The 17,147-nt window shown below is 38.2% G+C and overlaps 1 protein-coding gene and 1 long non-coding RNA gene across 2 annotated transcripts in view; one reads left to right on the top strand and one right to left on the bottom strand.

The window, feature by feature from the left end:
- Nucleotides 1–8,511, bottom strand: part of LOC125428330 — a 35,254-nt gene extending 26,743 nt beyond the window's left edge. The window contains exon 1 of the long non-coding RNA XR_007243803.1: nt 8,311–8,511. This is a non-coding gene — a long non-coding RNA (uncharacterized LOC125428330). The remainder of the gene's footprint in view (nt 1–8,310) is intronic.
- Nucleotides 1–17,147, top strand: part of TENM2 (teneurin transmembrane protein 2) — a 1,113,792-nt gene that overhangs the window by 411,848 nt on the left and 684,797 nt on the right. The gene's annotated exons all lie outside the window — the stretch shown is intronic.

The raw sequence follows: 17,147 nt of genomic DNA, 5'->3' as shown, positions 1-17,147 counted from the left end.
AAATTCAGTGATCAACTTTCACTGGAGCTAAATCTAGTGGTTCCACAGGGGAAAGTAAATACCAACTTAAAAAAAATGGTGTTTTTGCTCTGCACTGTGTAGTTAGTTTTTGACATGATAGGTTACTTTCTGCAGACATTGACGAGAAGACCAATAATTAAAAAGTTATGATTCAATACTGTGATCTTATCTAACATACGTCATAGCTTTACTATATTAATTTTTAATAACTATGAGTTATAGTTAGTTGGTACTGTCATTAAACTCGACACTATGTTTCCTAAAACTGTCAGTTGCATTTTTGTTTACTGTTCAGTTGCATCCCCAATAAGAACTTCAGTCATTCCCACAAACCCATATTTTCTGAGATGCTGCACATTTTAGGAACAGAGGGGACATTTGTAGGGGAGAATTGGCAGGCTGAAGGAGATAGTGATTAACTTCCTGCACCCAGTGATTCTGAGTCTCTGCTGCAACTGTCACCAACAGTTTTTTTTCCTCTCTCTCTGAATGTGACTTGCTTCAGGTTTCAGAGCCTGGCTGAGTAAGAGAAAAAAGGTACTATGGGGCATTTGCAAGGAAGAATCAATAGGCTGGAGAATGGCGAATCTTCCTCTCATTCTTTCCTGTTTTCTCCTGCAAGTGCCTCACATTAGCCTTATGACGAAAACATGGGAAACTTGTGTTTTTCTGCAACATGCAGGTTTGTCCTTGGTGGATGGACAGAGAAGAAAAGATGGGCAGAATGGAAGAGTAACAGTTTGTTCCGGATGCTATCTGGAAAGAATCTGTTAACTCTGCCCTTTGTCTTCACTTTCTGTTTTCCCAAAAGGTACATAAAAAAAAAACAAAAACATACACCTATGTTTTATAATGAAATGATTGTAGACTGGCACACATTACAAAGGTGTGTCTATATATAGTCTTATCAAATAAATCATCTGTGCCACGAATAGAAATAAATTTTACTGTCACATACTTCTGAAGATGTTAGTCACAGATGCGGGTAAAATTCCAGATTGTTGACTGGTGTACATTACAGGTGTTTGATAATTATGTGGGTTGGTTCCAAGGACTCTTCCACTAAGCGAGGAACCTTCTTTTAATGGAGGAAGACTTCCTCCATCAGGAAGATTTTTCGCTTAGTGAAAAGGAGTCTATGGGTCTAGATCATTAGCCGTCAGGCTAAATCATACTCAGCAAAGAGTATCCTCAGTGCATCATCATTATATCTAATCATAAAATGGCAGTTCCTATGCCAAACATAAAAGCAGCAAAACAAGACTTGAAAATGTTGCTGTTTCTGCATACTCAGAAAATCTCTAGGTATGCAATCCCCACTCCAAATTAATAAAATGGAACCCAGCCCTAAATACAGAGTTACTAGCCTAGTGCAAACCTAAATAGCATGACTAGAATTACATATATTCTAGTATAGATTTTTGAAAACAGCTGAATTTCTAGACTATGGGCTAGATATCATGCAGACATTTATGGTCTTCCCCATGGAAGTGAGACTTCTGTTGTCTTCCATCATTTTCTGATTTTTTTTTACTCTAGGTCCATAGCTTTCTATTTCACATAAGCATGGTTTATAATTGTAGCTTTTCTATTAATTTACTAATAAGTGTAATTTTAAAGACTATAGAGATGTTTAGTTTTGGAGTTTGGTTTTGAATTTTATCTTAAACCCTAAGATTATACATTTTATGTAACTTTGTATTTTCTAAAAGCCTATGAGCTGTATAGATACCTGATTAATAAATGAAAATGGAATGAGTTCTGATTTCAGATGGTGACATATCTAGCCATTTGTGACTATGACTCTCTTTTCTTTCTATACATTCCTTTATGAAGCTTGCACTGATTTGGCTGTTGTGGGTTTTCCAGACTGTGTAGCTATGATCTGAAAGTTTTTGCTCCTAACATTTTACCCGCATCTGTGACTAACATCTTCAGAAGTATGTGACAGTAAAATTTATTTCTATTCGTGGCACAGATGATTTATTTGATAAGACTATATATAGACACACCTTTATATATATACCTTTAAACCATGCAATCCAAATTAACATTTGCAACAATCAACATACCTGGCAAAAACTCATATCTCACATATGGAAATATGATAAATAGTCTTGTTTAAACTAAATATCAGTTAAGAACACAAGAGCTCTGTTGGATCAGATTACTAGCCCATCTGGTTCAGCATCCTAGTTAACTGGGGCCTGTGAGTTGCCCTGGAAGGCTAACCTACAGGAACTAAAAGCTAAGGACTTTCACTCATTTTACTTTCTAGCACTAGCATCCAGAGCTTTGAAATGTAGTTCTTTTCAGTCACCATGGCTTATAACCAGTGGCCATCACACCATACGATGTGGTGAACGATGAAACCGCATACAGACGGGAGGTTGAACAACTAGCCTCGTGGTGCCACTGGAACAATCTAGAACTGAACACACTTAAAACCGTAGAAATGGTGGTAGATTTCAGGAGAAACCCTCCCATCCTACCTCCTCTCACAATACTAGACAACACAGTATCAACAGTAGAGACCTTTAAATTTCTAGGCTCCATCATATCTCATGACCTAAAATGGACACCTAATATCAAAAATGTCATTAAAAAAAGCACAACAAAGAATGTTCTTTCTGCGCCAACTCAGGAAGCTCAAACTGCCCAAGGAGCTGCTGATACAGTTCTACAGAGGAATCATTGAGTCTGTCATCTGCACCTCTATAACTGTGTGGTTTGGTTTTGCAACCCAACAAGATCGACACAGACTTCAGAGAATAATCAGAACTGCAGAAAAAACAATTGCTGCTAACCTGCCTTCCATTGAGGACCTGTATACTGCACGGGTCAAAAAAAGGGCTGTGAAAATATTTACTGACCCCTCGCATCCTGGACATAAACTGTTCTAACTCTTACCTCTAAACGTCGCTACAGAGCACCGCACACCCAGACAACTAGACATAAGAACACTTTTTTCCCGAATGCCATCACTCTGTTAAACGAATAATTCCCTCGATAATGTCAAACTATTTATTATATATTTATTATATAATTACTGCAATCTACTTCTTTTTTTCTTCATTCCTATTACCCATCTCCTCCCAATTATGACTGTGTATGACTATAGCCTGTGCTGACATTTCATTTTATTTTATGATTTTACATTTTATGTTTTTATTACTATTGATTGTTTCCTGATTGCTTACTAGACCTATATGACAATCATTAAGTGCTGTACCTTATGATTCTTGACAAATGTATTTTCTTTATGTACACTGAGAGCATATGCACCGGAGACAAATTCCTTGTGTGTCCAATCACACTTGGCCAATAAAGATTCTATTCTATTCTATTCTATACCAGGAGTGAATTCCACAATTAAATTAATCAAGGACTAATAAAGTCATCCTGAATTTATTCCTAACAATTTCATTAACTGACCCTGAGTTCTAGTTGTTAACGTTAAAGGAGGAAGGGAACTAAAATTAGCTAGCCCATGAGAATCATAGGAAAGGAGAGGGGGGAGGGATTTCCTTTCCAAATTGTTCCTAATTCCTAATTCCACAGTCACTTGGGGGGTCTCCAGCTGATTACTAAAATCTGACAGTAATGTGGGTGGCTTAGTCAGTCAAAAAATTGAAACATCTATAGACAACATAGATATTTTTATTAAATTGGGAGACTCCCTAGACATGCAGAAAAATATGACTCTGCAATTACCAAAAGGGGTGTGTAAGAGAAGGATTGAATGTTTTCCAGGAAAAACAGAATGTTGTGAGCTGGTGAAAGTCTGTTAAGGAAAGAAGGGGAGAGAGTAGGCAACCTGGCCTACCCATCCCCCCGACAGTTAATAGAATTTGAGATGGAAAACCTTTGGGAATCTGGCAGGGAGCATCTCTGTGCAATTCCTCATGAATCCCCAGCTTGTTGGTTTCTAAGCATCTTCCAGTTGTGAAAAATAGGAGGGGGTCTGTTTTGCAGTTATAGTATCGATTATAAGCTGTTTCATCTTCTTGAATATTTATTTATTTGCTTCTTTCAGCATACTATTTCACTTTGACTTACTGTACTTTCCAATACAGAAGATTAAAAGTCATTGGATATTATTTCTGTAATTTCTGGAAAAAGCTAATTTTGCTTGAGATGCAAGTTCACAGCATTTGATATAGACATAGTATGTACTCCAGGGAACACTACTAAAAGAGTTAATATTCTGATTGGTGTACATTTCTTCTCTATACCATGATCTTTTTAGTGAACAGTTAAATGCATTATGCAATCTGTGATGAACCTAACTAAAAGATACAAGACAAAGAATATGGAATGTATGCTATTATAACTCCTTTTGCAGGTCGAATTGTCTTGTTCTACGGAGCCAGATGGGGATTCTGAGATTTCCCATCTGCAAGGGAAGAATTAGGTTTAAATCACTGAATCTGTACTTCATGGCATTTACCTGGGGCCATGTACTTTGCATAGTCAGATGGTTAAATTTGGTTTTGAAGTATGCAGCCAGGGCTCAGTATCTATCTTTTACTGTGAATAAATGCCACTTCTTACACTGTTATCAGCAGTCAGTACTCCACTTGAATAACAATAATGAGATATCATGCTGCTGGGCCTTGCAGAGGTACATTTTACCCAACAAATCTGGTTCATTGGTCAGCACTGAGGTTGAGTAATTTGCAGAAATGTGTGCTGTATGCCAGTGTTAACACTAGTAAATCTTCCTGTACTCTTGGAAAATTGCATGTTTGATAAGCCTGCCCCCCCCCCCCCCCTCAATGTTGGGAGACTGTGTCACAGCACCAGGCCGTAGAAAGACTGTAGAAATGAGAGGACTGTGGCTTGTAAGAAAATAAAGGAAGGAAGCAGGAGGTCTTTCTCTTAAGTGTTAAACTTGCCTTATAATTGGATTGGCTAAGGGGATGGTGAGAGAAAGCTTTGATTAGTTGTTTCCCTAGAGCAAAGGAAATTTATATGAGGCTAGGGCTTGAAACCAATTATTTATATTTCCATGGAAAATGTCATTATTAGTAAATTTTGCTCTGTAATAGTTATTCTAATGTGCTGTGGGATGGTTTTGCATGGCTCAGTAATGATGCTGGAGAAAATTTAACTCAAAGCACATTTAAAGAAGGAAAAATAACATCTCGTGGTACAGCTCATGTAACAGAGTACATTGTGTCTTTAGATCAGGTTATGTGCTTCTTCCTCTCAAAAGTAATTTACTTATTTAATTTTTTTTAATTAAAACAATAATATCTTACTTTTTTACCCAATTAGGGCATTCAAGGTAGCAAGCTGCTTAGATATTAAAGATCAACCTTTAAAACATTGTTTATTTATTTCCATCAAGTCACAGCCAATTTATGGCAAACCTTTAGGGCTTTCAGGGCAAGAGACATTCAGAGGTGGTTTTCCATTGCCTTCATCTGCATAGGGACTCTGGTATGCATTCAATGGGCACTTTTGCACATGTGGAATAATGCACTTCCAATCCACTTTCACAATTGTTTGCAAGTGGATTTTGCTATTTCGTACAGTAAAATCCAGCTGCAAAGTGCATTGAAAGTGGATTGAAAGTGCATTATTCTGCATGTGCGGAAGTGCCCATTGAGCTTCCCATCTGAATACTGATCAGGGCAACTCCTGTTTAGACTCAAGATCTGCGGAGATTGGGCTAGCCTGTGATTTCCAGGTCAAAGACTAAAAACAATAGTAAAACAGTGATTAAAACAACTAGGAAGGAGGATCAACAAGGAATGCCAAATGAAACAAAAAAAGTCTTTACCATTGGCAGAAGACAGTGATAGAGAGGGACAGATTAATTTACTTATCCAAGTAAAGTTTTCTGTTGTTGAAAATGTAGCTGTACTGGGTTGGTAACCTTCACCAAACTAGTGACAAGCTCTCAAACACTAAATCAACAATGTAATGGGGAGTCTAGTTCATTCTTGCAAGGACTCACAGCCTTACAGAATCCAGATTACTATAGGACACAAATTACTATACACAAATGTTCACAAATCTTTTTCACAATATATACCAGATAGGCATGGGCAATATTACACTCTTTATATCAGAGCTGGATGTATGAACAATGATTTAATGAGATACTTGTCATTTAGCTTAAATTGGCATGATCATGATGGGGAAGCAATACATTTTTTTACCCAATGAAGTCACTCTGAGTTCAGGAATGTACTGCTGTGGATGTTTTAAAAATTATTTTTTGGGAAAAATATGGTATGATAAAAAGAAACAAATGAATAAATTGAGGAATTCAGAATGGATGACTTCCTGAAATTAACAATATTCTTCCCATTGGCCTTCAAGTGGCATTAAGCTCAATCACTTTTAAAGTAGCAAAAAAACAACAACAACAACCCCTGCTGCATCTTAAGCAATGACATATTCATATGTCTGTTAAGTTAAATTCAGTGTATTAAAATCAACAGAAAGAAGGTATAAAAAGATGGCTGAACACGGATGTTGGGCTTCGGATTCAGTGGAGGACTTCTGCAAATGAAAAAAAGGGAGTTTTGTTGGGTTCCCCTTTCACATTTCAGACCTCTGATTCCCGCCTTGCCCACCCCCCATGCTGCTACTGGGGATCGGCAGTCCTGTAGCAGACATATGTAGGAAGAATTTTGAGCTACAGCAGGAAGGGATGGTGATGCCTTACTGATGGAGATCCTTCCCATCAGCAGATTGTACCACTGGAAGTCTGCAGTGTAGGGTTCTCTAACCAAGTGCCCGTGGGCACCATGGTGCCTGCCCACACGTTTCCTGATGCTCATGCCAAATGCCTATAGAAAGTGGGAAGGGCCAGATGGGGCTTTTTCCTAGCAGGACATTTGATTGGCCATTGGGGATCTGATTGACTGTGCAGATTGTTAAAAATTTATTTGGCTGCAGCTGCCATCACAGCACGAGTTTTTTTTTTAAAAAAACAAATCTTTAAAACACTTTGTTAATTGTAAAACCATTTAGTTTTAATTGTAAGAATTGTACAGCTTCTGCCTGCAGTATTGAAAATTTATTTTTAGAATTATATGTAACCTGACTTCCTGACATTTGTAGTTTTTGTTATTGGAAGTTTTAAACAAAAGTTTGACATTGTCATACTGATTTTTTTAATCAGCTGTCTTGAGTTTTGGAAAGGTGGTATATAAATAAAGTAACATGAGCATGTCATCCATCCCACAAAGTTTTTACTTTGTGCAATGGCAACATTGCCTGTGACTGTCATTGGCTTCATCCCTGCCTAAAATTTCTATGGACAGAAGACATGCCATACCCTCCATGGACATGTGATTTCTCTTCTTTCCACTGTATCCTGAAATGCCACCCAAATGCTGGTTTGAGGGGCTGGAGACCCAGAGAAATAGCTTGGCAGAGGAGGAAATGATCATCACCTGCCTTAAGAAGAGGAAATTGGTGAAAATCTTCCCTGCGCATGTAGAAATTTTAGCTGGGATCCAACCCGTTTGTAGCACCTGTTTGACCAATGAGAGAGGGCTGGGCTTCTTCTGGATAGAGCCCTGTATCCCTAAATCTCTTTGCTAATAAATTCAGTAATTAAGGGAGAAGACTTATGTGCTTGGCAGTTAGAGGAATCCACTAAATAAATATAGATCTTATTTGTTTTGGAGTGAAGTTTACCATATAAAAACTGAAATCCTATTTCTCATTCTGAAATTCCCGTCCAGACACCTAAATCCGCTGGTAATGGCTGATTGATATGGCATATTGTTAGTCCTCACTCAGCTCCCCCTCCCCATTTATCCCAGTGTAAAAATAACAGTGTGAACAGAGGGGAATGTCTATCATACCTTTCTTCTGAAGCCCAGATTCAGCAGTGTTAATGTGCTTGGTTACAGTGCAAATTCAATTAGCAGCATTAAGAATTTGTTCAGGCTTTTGTTTACCGGTGGCAGTTTGTCAGTAGTTATAAGTAGAGTTTCCATCTGCCAGTTAAACCGCGCTGTAAATTGCAGGAGAAATTAGCAGCTCCGTTCTCGAGAAAGGTGGGGAGGCAATCCGGGAAGCAAACTGCAGATAAATCGCATTCTAGGAAGAGATTTGGTTCCCTCTCCCCCGCCCTTCCCCAAAAAGGCACGCACATCCCTGCCCAGGAAAATGCCAATGAGGTGCCAAAGCGGCACACATGGTGACTCTCGCTCCGTTTTCAAACCTGACGAGGTGGTGCCACATGTGAGCGAGGCAGGATGTCATGCCCAGTGAGAGGTAAACAGGAGATGCTGCCCGCCTTTGCCTTATTCGGCCAACCTTTTTCCTTGAAAGTCGTCCGGGTGGCTCAGCCGCTGATTCGCCCGGGCTCTACCTCTCGCCCATTGTTCTCTCCCTCTTTTCCTTGCCTTTGATGCACCTACGTTGTCACATTCCATTGACTCTCCCCCTCTTCTCTGTTCTGACGCTCACGCCTAGTGGTGCTTTAAGCCAGAGCTACCGCCTGCCTCTCCGGCGAGGGTTTTTTTCCCCCCCAGTCATGTGTGAAGCTCAGTTTGATCGAGCGCTTCTTGCCTGCCTTTTCACTCGGGCGAAAGATTAATAGGCGGCGTCACCATCGCTCCCCGGCTCCTTCCCGCAGGAGGGACTTAAAAAGGGACAACAACAACTACGACCCTCGAAATCAAACTCATCACTTTCGGGAAGAATTTTCGGGCGGCAAAAAATAAAAATAAAAAATAGCGGGGGACTTAAAGCCGTGCGGTCTGCAGAGCGGTTGGCGAGGCTAGAGATGCTTCATACTGCTAACAAGGGAAGGAAGGCTTCCACCGAGGCAGGTAAGAGTGGCTGGATCGGATGGGGCTTGGTGGAGTCTCTTCGTCTCCGATGCGGATTTTAATCGTCTGCTCTCCCGAGCATCGTTAGTGGTGGCCAGGGGGCTTCTTGTGCCAGCTTCTCTTTTGTTTGCCATCTAAAGTCTCTGTCGTCATGTTGATGAATTGGACGCGTGCGACAGACTTCGATTGCAAATGGGCTTGTGTGGAAGCGGGATTGGCAAGCAAGGAATGATTTTGTCCCCCCACCCCTTTCTCGTTTGCCGTGTGGGCTGAATAGGAATGCTGCTCTAGTGAAAGGCTGGACTTTGGCAGAAGGTTAAATCCAGCGCTTAAGGAAATCTCGGAGTAGAATGCCAGCTCAGGGGTTTGCAAGCTTGCAGGTAGCCGGGCATGCTGCAGTTGGTCGCCCAATTCACCTGAAGTGCTTTCCAGTAGGGATCTGGTCGTAAGTGGTTGCCTGACCACTTCAGGGTAGGGAGTTGCAATGCCGGCATCCCCAGGAAATGGTGAAAGCCCTTCAGAAGTGTTGGGCAGCCCAGCATCTGTTCTGCTTTGCAACAAATAGGTACTAAGTTCCATCTGGATGGTCTCAGGCCACACAAACACCACCTAGGTTCAGCAAGCAATCATCATATTAGAATAGTGGATTGATGTCAGCTGTCAAGTGCAGTTAATTCTGGAAGTGCGGTCCACCAGTGCACCTGGGCTATAATGAAGGGCTTCCTGTGGAAGAGTTAAACACAGAGAAGCTAATTATCAGTCAGAAGGGCTGAACTTTGGATTGGTGAATGTGGAATACAGTGATACTGCTTAGGGTGGCCCCAGCTTTTGTAGCTAGGCCTTTCCTTTTGCAGGGAGAAGTATATCTTATGGAAAGGCTAAAAGTAATTTCACAATTAAATTTAGCAGCCACATGCTGCTTAATTGCTTTTTTGAGTTCACAGCTGCCAAGATGTTTAGCAGCTTGGGAGTCCTTGTTTAAAGGTCTCATCTGTATTTTGTGCATATATATATATTTATATACATACACACACACAAAAACACATAAAATACACACACACACATATGTAATGAGTGCAAGGATGCTTCAACTTGATAGAGATTGGTGGAATTCTGTATGCAGCTGGTGCATTCTTTTTTGTTGCTCCCTTTCTCCACCCTGTAAGATGTGGACATTCTTTACAATAAAATATAAAGAAAAGAATGATGAACAATTAAATGCAACTTGACTTATTGTTAAGGTAGTACAATATTCCTGAAAGGGAAGATCTTGAAAAGTTACGATGTTTCTGTCAAAAAACGTTTTTGGAAACTATACGATAGCATAACGTGACTTCCAAACAAGAATGCTATGAATAAAAATTAATATTTTAATAAATTTCGTGATATTATGTTGCATTTGCCAATTATTCAATTCTGCTGATATATAGTAACTTACATACTCATAAATTGTGTTATCAGAACAACAGACTTTGCAATGCATGTAATGGTGAACCACAGTGCCTTTGCAAATAGAACTGAACTCCCAAGGTATGTGACTCCCCATCAATGTGCAGAAATGCAAGCAGATGCTTTCTTTATATGTCAGTCTCTTGCATAAGGAAGTCTGCTGCTGAAAACAAACACATGAAAAAACTGAGACACAAAATTAGTAAAATTCAGAACATGCCTTGGATGTAGTGCTTTGTCAGATATTAAAAGTTTTATGTAGTTTACTGCAGTTTAGAATGTAAAGCTATTCTGGAACAATGTTGCTTTTGTCTTCAAATATATCATCTTGATAGATGCCACTTTCATTTTTCATCTGCATAGTCTTGGTCAGATCAGCCATAACTGATTAACGAGGAAGGCGACTGAATCTTTGGTGAACAGGCAACTTGGCAGAACTGGTGTTTCTTTGTCATGCTGAACCCAGTCTTAAAAAATTTTTTTTTTTACAATGTCAGTGAGGAGGATTTTTAAAAAAATCAAAGTAATGCACATTCAGTAAATGGTCCAGGGAGTCAAAAGATTCCAAGAGTTTTAGTTTAAATCCCATAGCAATAGTAAAGCCTCCTTTCCCAAACCAAATCTTAGTTCATTCATAGCATTCCATCTTCTGTTCTCTCCTCCCCCATCCTTTTTTGGCAGATGCTAACTTGCTTCTTCTCAACATTACCGGTGTGATTAATATGCACCCAAGCATTTTACAGATAATCCAGTAGATGCTGCTGTAGAGCAAAGGAAGCATCATTGTATTTGTTGGAGAAGGGAGGGAGGAAGAAAGAGCGGTGCAATGGGAATATAAAAGCTCCAGGAAAAAATCTTAAACATTGCTGATCCTGCGTATGCAGGCTGCTGATTGAAGAGTAATGTGAGATCATTACATTTTCATACCATTCTATAGGGTGTTATTAAAGCTGAAGCCACACTTACTGGAATTATCACAGTTCTGCTAGGCACATAGCACGTCTGCTATTTTAAATTGTAAAATCAGTTTACTGTACATTACTATGCAGAACATTTCATCACTGAATACTAAAGCCCTTTAACATGCAAATTTTTTAAAGAGGAGAAGGTGAAATGGTGCACTCCTAAAAGAATAATGCTTAGATTCATTATAAAAAAGGTGCACCAATGTCCAATGCACAGTAAAATATTAAGAATTGTTTTTTTTAAAAAAAAAAAACCCTGCAGGCTCCAGATTAATAGGACTGAAACTCACTATTTGTTGTCTTCCTGATGAATATTAAGTGCTTGCTGGAATATCTGTAAAACAATAAAATTGTAAGTTTGTAAGGAAGAGGGTTTTTTTAATATTAGAAGATCATACTGTAAGATGGAACAGGGATATTAGGAATGAAAATGCCGGTTTTCCTACTGGCAAAGAGGTAATTAAGTTGGGTAGAGAGCAAATTTGTGTTTTGCATTCTGTGATACCTGTGCTGCAACTCCTATGCTTGTAATCAGTGAAAACATGACAAAGCAAACCCAAAGGAACAGATAGTTTTAGAATACAGTCACTTACTGATGCAATTTTAGGCAACCACTGACCTCTATCTGTGGGAATATTTATTTTTGGCAGTGATCAGCAAACAATTGAATTCCACGTTCAAAATAGTGTGGAATTATTTTAAATATAGAACAGGCATTGGATATTAGAATCTACTTTTCTAACTTGCATTTTGTGGTCTTGTCTCTAATTAAAGGTTTTCTGGAATAAAGTGATCACAACTACTTTTGGTGCCATCTTCTTACTAGTGTACATTTACAAAGCACTTTGTTTTGCTATTATCCTAACTTTGGAGAAATGTATCCCACCTTTTCCCCTGGCAAGCTTTGGCTAAAACATGTGCAAATGGGTGAGGCTAATGATTGCAAAAATCAGAAGTGTTAGACTGCGATTTTAACTTCTTGAAAGCTTTTAACTTTAGTGAGCTTTTCAGATGCTTAATTGCAGGAAACAAGTTTAAATCTAACAAGCAACTATTAGCAATGTATTTAGCTTACAAGCAGACAGCTGTTTAATTGGATTTGTATTTTAATAAAATTTTATTCAGGCATTCCACTTGTGTGGAGCAAGTAGAGATATGTTATATATGTTAAAAGTATGTGGCAAATGTGCTTTAAAAATATTAGAAACCACTTTTATGTATTTCAGTTGCAGATGGTTTAGTTCCAAAATTATACATCATTCATTTCTTGAAGTACCAGTTCATAGGTAAGTGTCAGGGGCAGTGGAATGGTTTAAAATATTGGCATTATAAAATGCCGAATGTTTGCTGTATTTGCATAGTTTTCTTCTTAAATGCACAAAGTCTAGCCTAGCACTGGATAGTTATAGTTTATGTAACAGATGGTGCTAGTTTAAAATACTTTGATAATTATAGTTTAATGCACAACCATTTCAGAAAGATAGTACGATAACTCTTAGTGTAGAAGAAGTGTAACAGTTAAGAATTCATATCATTCATGTTTAAATGCATTGTACTGTGTGTAATAATTACAGTTTAGAATACATGTATTCAGTATTGATTTTATGTGATTAAAAATGTAGAAGAATTTAGGTGCACAATCCCCCTGAATCTTGCACTGTACTCCCTCATTTTTATGAGACTTGTGCAAGAGAACTGTCTATGGTTTTTGTTCTGCATCTATTTATATACAGTGCTTTAGGATGTGTTCATGTATAACATGTGCAATGTAATTTAAATTTAGATTTAAAAAATAGTTCTTTAAGGAGTTTTGTGATTAGAAGTTAAATAGGCACCATTTGTGGAGGGTTTGGATATCCAAATTTCCTTAAAATATTCCAAATCTAAAGTTAAATTTCTTAAGGTTCAATCAATATTCTGGCTGTGTTACATCCAATAAACTTATATTCTTCATGCACATCATAGCTGTTCACAATGTATAGAAAATTTGCATCATGCACTACAATGTTTAACATGATGTAAATTTCTGAAATAACCTGCTGTGAAGGAAAGTGTTATGAAATCCAGACCTGTTAGAAGCAAGTATTTCAGAGTACTCATACTTGTCTCAAACTATTGCTTGTGTGATATAGAAACGTCCTAAAAATAGTTTTTGTTTTCTTGTGTGGTTCTAGTATTTGTATTAGTGTTATACAATGCTTACATAACATTTCAAAACATTGCAGTAGAAATTTATTAATGGGAATGCTGGATTTTAACATTTGTGTTGAGTCAAAAACATGCATCAACAGAATTGACAGAATTTACATTGTAATTATTTTAATGCACATTCTTTTGAATTGCCTTCTAGTTGAACACTTTTATTTAAGTAATTGTGACATGCACATTTTCCATTACTAGTGTTATATAATACAAGTACAGTGATTTCATCTGATTTCTATATTATTCAGATTTTTATGTTGGAAAGGTTTTACTTTGGAGATTCTAGAGACTTTCTTACTGATGTCTTTCACTGCTTCTCTGTGATCCAGAACTGATGTCCCTCTGAAAAGGCCTTTCCCCAAATGACATCAAGACATCATAGCAGAAACTGATATGAGATGCTACCTTATTTAATAAGCATTGATATCCAGTTTTACTTACATATTTCCCATTCCTTTTTATACCTTGATGAAAGCTTTAGTAGGCAATGTGATTCTTAAAGATATGAAATGACACAGAAGTTGTGATAAAAATTAAAGAAATAGCTGCATTAATTAGTACAATGGTTAGCTTCTTTTTGGTGAAATGTAGACATTCATGGTTGATATGATACCCATAAGCAGTGTGTCCCATTGTTATCAATTTGGAAAGGAAAACTTTTAAACTTTACATTGACTCCATGTGTTGCGTTCATGATTGTTACATCAAATGCAGTCTGATCAAATGCCCACCTAAATCTTGATCCTAATAGTCATGCATATACTGAGATGTGTGCATATCTATATATGTAATCATACGCAGTCTCTAGAGGTCAGTAGAATATAAGGAATGGACAATCATTCAGTTCTCTTCTATGAGGTCCAGAAAGTCCATATTCCACTTATCATTACCTTTGAAAAGATAAATATGCTGGGAATGAAACCAAACTGAAATAATTAATCAGAGTTAACAAGGAGCTGAATGAAAAAGAATCATGTCTATCTTGTTGCAGAAATGAATTTAATCTATTTGTTTTAGTCAACTGCTTGATAAATACTCATTTATGTAGAGAGAACTTCGCAGAAATATGAGCTGTAATTATATTATAGTTCATTATCGTTGACACCTTTCTTCTGAAAAGACTTCTGAATGGAATACCAATTTAGGATTAGATCATTCTTGCTACTAAGAAAATTCAGAAATAATATTAAAAAATATTGCTGTATGGATTTCTTTCTTGCTTCATCTAAAGGGCTAAGGATAATATACAACTGTATCCTTATTTTATGTTCCCAGTGGTACTTTAAGGTAGATTGGGATGACTTACCCGAAGCCTTTTAAGGATTTGAACTGGGGTTGGCCACCTGTATCTGAAATAAAGCATGGGATCTAGAGTCTTCTGATAAGTATATAAACATAATGTAGAAAAGTCTAATTGATGGACATATTTGTGATAAAAAGACAAGGGAGGTGTCATTTGTATTAGATAAATTTATTTAATCAAAATTTCTATAATGGCATACTCTGCAGTGTGTTAAGGGTCAGGGGGTGCTTCCAGATCCTTCGATCAGTGGACATTATGGTTTGAATAACCAGAACCAGGCCGCGTAGATAGCTAATTGTTTGAAAACAATTTCTCTATAACCTAGGTCAGGGGTAGGGAACCTGCGGCTCTCCAGATGTTCAGGAACTACAATTCCCATCAGCCTCTGTCAGCATGGCCAATTGGCCATGCTGGTAGGGGCTGATGGGAATTGTAGTTCCTGAACATCTGGAGAGCCGCAGGTTCCCTACCCCTGACCTAGGTGATATTGATGTAATTTTAAGAACAAGGTCAGGGTTTGTCTTTATTTAAAGGTGTTCATTACTGGTTATTCTTCCTAAAATAACAGTGATAAGGGGAATATGTTTGGGAAAATCTCAAAGTCCCACATGGTCATTACCAGTAAGGGTATCTTTGAAGATAGCTGTTGCAGATTGAGAGCTCTGCATTTACTGTTCAGTGGCATAAAGTGCCAAGCACTCTTGTGGGGAATTAAGCATCTTGTGCTTCCACTAATTTCAAGAAGAGTTAGGTTTGAAGAGTACATCTCAGAATATGGCCATTATTGTTCTGCAAACAGATAATCAGTAATGGAATTTACTAATACTAAGACCCACAGCAAAAACGGCAGCCATCTTTGGTTGCATGCCCTGTATCATATAATCTTCAAATTGCAGATTGCCTAGCCTAGAGCCAGTAATAAGAATCCCCATTTCTTTTCCAAATGCAGCCCATGGCAGCATGTGAAGGCTAATTCAACACACACAGACACACACACACACACACACACACACACACACACAGAGAGAGAGAGAGAGAGAGAGAGAGAGAGAGAGAGAGTGTATGCCCAGTCATAAGGCAATGACTATCACCACCTCGTAAAGACAGTTTAGAAGTGCAGTTTTCTTTCTCAATTTTCCTAGTGGTCCAACTGATGTTGTCAAATTGTAGCAGCTATTGTAACTTTGAAAGAATGAAATTAGATTTTAGAACATCGTATTTTATTCTTTTTCATCGGTTTAACTTATGTAAGATCATATAAATAAGACTGTGTGTATGTAAACATCAACTAAATAATGGTTATTTAGGCAAGTCTGGCAAAATCTACCTCATAGGCATACTGACAAAGTCTACATCATATGTAATTCTATTGTTTCATATCAGGAATTAAAATGTGTATTCAAAATATGTGCAAGTAAATCTAACTCATGTGTTCAATATAAGCATTAAGAGACAAAACGTTATTTTTAACAGGCAGTGTTAGTTTGGAAAATGAGTTAAAGTTAGTGAGGACATTAGCTATCCAAAATGGATTCCGAATCCCCTTTAGCCCCACCAGCAGTCAGCTTGTTGATAGTACTAGTGATATTTTATTCATTTTTGTTGTATGAGGCTTCATAAAATAAGATCCACCTATGACAAGTCAGTAGATGTATGGAAGAAATGAGAAGTGGCAGCAGAGGACATTTCAAACTAGGGTTGCCAACCTCCAGGAGGAGCCTGGAGTCTTCTGGCATTATAAGGGGTCTCCAGACTACAGAAATCGGTTCCTCTGGAGAAAATTGATGCTTTGAAGGGTGAGCTCTGTGGCACTATATATTACTTAGGTCCATTCCCTCCCCAAACCCTGCCTCCACCGGTAGCCACCCCCAAATCTCCAGAAATTTCCCATCATAGAGATGGCAACCCTATGTCAAATTAGGTATTCAAAAGGCCTGCAGAGCCAGCAAAACTGTGAGCCTAACCCTTCCCTAAGGCAGTGGTCAAGTTTCAGGCCATAAGTATCTGATTCATTCTTATAAACACACTTATGGCCAGAAGGTGCTGCCATTGAAATCGCAGCCCACAAAATGTATGCCTCTTTCAACAGCAGAAATTGAAACCTGGCAAATCTGAAAAATCACTCCAGATATCAGATGTCATAATTTTAAATATGTAGGCCTTCCAGAGCATTGTAACAAGACAGAACTGGGAACTGGGAACAAGACAGAATATCTATTCATTTTCTGCTATTAAACCCTAGATTTTGTAGTCTCAGACAATCCATTTATAGCAGTGCTTTTCAACCTGGGGTCGGGACCTCTTTTTGGGGATCTAATGACCCTTTCATAGGGGTCGCCTAAGACTCTCTGCATCAGTGTTCTCCATTTGTAAAATGGATAAATATTAGGGTTGGGGGTC

Source organism: Sphaerodactylus townsendi, linkage group LG03 (assembly GCF_021028975.2).
Source record: "Sphaerodactylus townsendi isolate TG3544 linkage group LG03, MPM_Stown_v2.3, whole genome shotgun sequence".
In the NCBI taxonomy this organism is placed as follows: domain Eukaryota; kingdom Metazoa; phylum Chordata; class Lepidosauria; order Squamata; family Sphaerodactylidae; genus Sphaerodactylus; species Sphaerodactylus townsendi.
This window is presented reverse-complemented; position numbering and strand designations above follow the sequence as displayed.